Here is a 4,821-nt window from a genome sequence, read left to right as displayed (position 1 = left end):
TGCTGGCAGCGAGTTCGTCCGCCCCCCCGGCAACTCACTCCAGCCCACCGCCTCGAGCGTCCACGGCAGCAGACAGCTCCGCCATGCTCGATGACACCGCGGATTCACCACAGTGGTCAGGGATCTCTGGACCTCCTTCCTCCCGGGTTTCGGCACAATGTAACACCATTCATAGGTCAGGAAGAAGGAGGCGGAAACCGGCGAACGTTCAAAGAAAACTTTAATAAAATAAACACAAAATGAATGTCGTCTTTCACTGTCGTAACTCCTCCTTTTATCCTTCCGGAGCTCCTCCGTGGGACTAGAGACCGGTGAGTGGTGCAGGTGTCGCGCATTAGCATGTACTCCACCAGCCTCGCTCCGTTCCCACGGCTCTCGGCCCACCCCTCTCGTCACAATATATAACTTGAATTAAGAAATTAAACAAGGTAACTGTGTAGAGAAAGCAAGCTATTGCCAAACCAACAGGGGCAGATTTATGCAGGAAGCACAGCTTTTCCAAATGTAAACATCTAAAATGAATAAATAATAATAATATATTTTTTTTTTTCACAAACCACGACTGAGGTGCCCTTGAGCAAGGCACCGAACCCCCAACTGCTCCCCGGGCGCCGCAGCATAAATGGCTGCCGCATTATACAGTAAATTCCGTTTTTATGACTGGATTCTGCGATTCCGTTCATGTTTTCTGCATCGCGGAAATCATAGGGCCCTATGAATGTAGCAAACGAGTATGATAAGCTCATTGTGAGAGTAAAAACGGGGACGTTGTTGTTTATTTACTTAGCATTGAGTCTCTTCAACTAGGTGAAAACGTAGCGTTAAATCACCATTCAACAAACTCAAACCACCACCGCAATGCCGTCTATAAAAAGATGCCAAAAGATACTAGCTTTTCAATCTGCTACGTTACTGACTGTAGCCTACTGACAAACTTGATGACAACGTAGCGTTAAATCACCATTCAACAGACTCAAGCCACCACCCCACTGCCGTCTATTGGACTGCATTGAACTTTTCAATCTGCTCCGTTACTGACTGTACTGACAAACTATGCTGACACCGTGTCCGCGCCGCAACAGGACGCGACAAAGCGACCGTTTAAAATCATTTGAACTTTGTGTCAGCACGTCATAAATAGAATGAGGAATCAGTTTACTGCACCCAGTGTAGACAACATACACCGGACGGGCGCCGCGCAATGTGATAAGCATGAGTTCTGGGCCGCCGCACGGCCGGTATAAACACCAGTCAAGCCGCGATCAGCTCCTCGCTCTGCTGGACAAACTAAGTAATTACACCATTCAGAAGCATTTAATCTGCATTATATGTTCTGTAAAAAAAAAAAAAAATTCATATCGGACGGCATATTTGCCGATACCGATATGTCAGCGACAGGCTCAAATCGGCCGATAATATCGGCTAAACGATATATCGGTCGGGCTCTAATGTCAACCTTCTGTGTCTGAACAAGCATACATACAGTGTGTAAAAAGTAGGATGTCCCATAAAGCCCCAGGCCCAGGAACTAAGGAGCCGTCAGATTCAAAAAGCTGAAAACAAACAAAGGCGAAGAACTATAGGGCAGCTCTTTTTGTTTTTGTTGTCAGCATAGGTCAGCCAGAGAACACCACAAAGTGCAAGGTTCTGGAAGTAAAAAATCCTATTCAACCATTCTCAATAGGGGAACTGATTCTGATTTTCACAACATCTTATAGACCTTTAAAGACAGACCTACTGTGAGCTACAAGGTTGTTAATTGATGGTATGCTTTTACTGAAGCCATCAGCCTTCATTAATTTAGCTTATTTTTATATATTCATGTTTAACAGCAAACTCCTGCTGACATTACCCATGATTATGAAAAAAAACACCAATTAGAGAATCAAAACCGGCAAATCCTGCTAAACAAATTCTCTACCTACTCCCACATGAAGTACTGTGATTGAATACAAATAATTGTGTATACACGCTATGCGTATTTCACAGTAAACATGAAATATTTTTTAATCGACATTTAAATCAAGTTTTATATTTCTCCATATTTTAATTCACCGTTTCACCATATAGTTACAATGCCAACATAGCAAATGTAGTATGTATTAGTGTTGGGCGATATGGTCATTTTTCAAATCGTCATATCGCCAGTCCGTGAGGTCACCGATAGACGATATTATCGTGCATGGGTGGGTGGGGGCAAGAGAGAGACTCTCTGTACTTGTCATAGGCTATTTCATAACTATTTTGCGTTTTAAACCGCGTGCGCGCGCGCGAGAGAGAGAGGGAGCCTATGGAAGCACTACGATTCTAAATAATATACTTTCAAACATACTGATAAACTAACATGTTAAATACAAAAATATTTAAAACAGCTAGTTCATATATATTCGGATACAACAGTCATACATCGCTATTAGGACTGCGCGTACTGTGCCAAGCTTGCATTGACTCTTGAGCAGCCTATCCACCTTTTTCCTATTGAGTCCATTGCATTTTAAATTATGGGTGGTACTTCCAGTTTGGGGAACGTCCACTCAAAAGGACTGAAACAAACCATTTCAAATAATAAGGCTGCTATTCCTTTGACTGACTGAGGGTGTACTCACACTAGGCGTTTTGAACCGTGCCCGGGCGCGGTTCGTGTAATCGGCCCTGGCCCGGTTGGAAGAGGTGGGCCAGGGCACGGTTCGGTTGGGCTCGGGCACGGTACGCATGCAGTGTGAGCGCTAACCACTAATTCATTAACGTCAGCTGCCTCCATAATAATTTTCTGATACATACAAGTGAAAATCAATGAACGGCATAAATTATAAATTAATTATTATTAATTATTCGGCAGAATATTAGCGACAGTGGTTTTCTCTGTTATTTCATACATGACTTAAGCGTGCTCCGGCCCGGAATGTTTAGTGCAAGCGTGAGTGCAGGCCAGCGGGGGAGTGGGGATAATCGTGCCTAGTGTGAGTACACCCTAAGCCATACATTTTCCAAATACTCTATTTTTTTCTCTATTCCATGTTACTGTATGTAACATTGGTACTAAAAGAATATCTGTAACAAAAGCTCTTTTCAGTCTGCTGTGTCATGTCCTTCCTGATCATTTTATTTTTCTTTCCAATGTAACAATATGGAAAAGACAACAGATACTGCGCTCTTGTAGTCTATTCTCCTTACTTAATATCCTGAACATGAATTTTTCATTTAAATGCACTTTTGGGGTTATTCATGGTCTGCTGAAAATTTTTTGTCAATAATTTCACATCTTTAAGTTTCCTTTTGATGATTGATTGTTGAAGGGTGAGGAGACTGCCACCTCATTGCATCTAGTTTTTGCAGACCAGACGTTTAAACAAGTTCATTGGCAGTATCTGAATGTTCAGTTTAACAGAAGTTACTCCCATAATTCACACAAAGCATTAGGTGTGTAAGGAAAAAGGTGGTTATGCTGCATGTAGTAGCATACTTTAAGCACCACAAAGAAAGCTGGTCCACAATTCATGACACAAATGTATTTATGCACTAAAGACTTGTATTTCTGAGCAGACCATATTCAGTTTTCAGAGTTCAGATTTCAGATTCAGAGTCACATTCTGTCGTGATATATAGCCTAACATCCTGTCTACTTCAGCATTGCACAAGTTCCTCATGTAATCACAGATCCCTCAGAGAAATAGTAAACTAAAAGGAAACAGGTAAAATCTTGGTATTATGATCAGATCAGCAGGTGCATAACTATAAAAATCACACACCATTAAAGGCACTGAACAGGTGAAAGTTGAGATACAGTTTGTTTAAACATTTTTCTCACATGAAATCACATCACACACGTTCAGACGTTAAACACTTGTTATATACCCGTTCAAGTTTAACTTTCTAAAGAGGCTCTTAACATTCTCTGAAACATCAATGCTGCGTTTAGGGTTCGCTTAGGCGAACCCAGAGCATTTCCATTAAACTCTCGCACATTTCTTTACAAGTTTCAGTACAGAAACTATACTTTTAATACTTTTATGTTGGAACGACATTTCTTTGAATGTTTCCTCTGAAACATGCGACCAACGCTACGTCTCCAGCTTTGCTCCACAAGAATTCAGGAACAATACGTGTCTCTTCCGAACCAAATTCTGTGAGGAATGCCTGAGCCATCCATCTAAAATTTCATCACACAAAAAAACAAAACAAAATATTTGTAAAACTCACCAGTTTCATTCACAACTGCGTCCGTATAAAGTTGTGGGGTTGGGGGGACCTCCGGTTGTTACTTGACAACGGGGGCCGTTAGCTTCAGTTACCGGTATCCTCACGAGCTGAGCGCCGGATTCTACTCAGCACATTCATTCATGCGCGCGTTCATTGAGCTCAGTAATGCAGAGGGCAGGGCCGTGCACAGACCTTTTGAGGGGCATGTGCTGAAACTATAATATATATATATATATATATATAGGGCTTCTTAGGTCTATAGGTCTACATGTTATACACTATTATAATGACATTGATATGGCTTTTAAAGACTGCTTAATTTCTAAATCTCAAAGGTGGAAGTCAGGACTAATAGACTTGGCCTGGAAAAAGGACATGGTGTGATAGCTTGGCATTATACAGTGCAAAGGATATCTGGCCTTCTAGATGTAAAATAGGCTATAACAATGGGCCTCCTGGGTAGTTGTCATTATTATTTGGGTAGTCATTATTATAGGGTCCTGTGTTTGTGAATTGCTCTTGTGTACTCACTCTTTTTTTAATTGTATTATATATATATACACATATACATACATACATACAGGTGGTGTTCTGAAATGAGGAGGCAAAGTCCTTTTTTTT

The 4,821-nt window shown here is 41.4% G+C and overlaps 1 protein-coding gene across 4 annotated transcripts in view; it reads right to left on the bottom strand.

The window, feature by feature from the left end:
* usp54a (ubiquitin specific peptidase 54a) overlaps positions 1 to 4,821 on the bottom strand; it is a 74,997-nt gene that overhangs the window by 56,170 nt on the left and 14,006 nt on the right. The window contains exon 1 of one of the 4 annotated variants that reach the window (XM_016497449.1): positions 4,201 to 4,329. The exons of the other annotated variants lie outside the window; for them this stretch is intronic. The gene's annotated coding sequence lies outside the window, so the exon portion shown is untranslated. Of the gene's footprint in view, positions 1 to 4,200; positions 4,330 to 4,821 lie in introns of those variants that run through there. 4 annotated transcript variants of the gene reach the window in all.

This window comes from Sinocyclocheilus anshuiensis, unplaced genomic scaffold (assembly GCF_001515605.1).
Source record: "Sinocyclocheilus anshuiensis isolate Anshui unplaced genomic scaffold, SAMN03320099.WGS_v1.1 scaffold1224, whole genome shotgun sequence".
In the NCBI taxonomy this organism is placed as follows: Eukaryota; Metazoa; Chordata; class Actinopteri; order Cypriniformes; family Cyprinidae; genus Sinocyclocheilus; species Sinocyclocheilus anshuiensis.
This window is presented reverse-complemented; position numbering and strand designations above follow the sequence as displayed.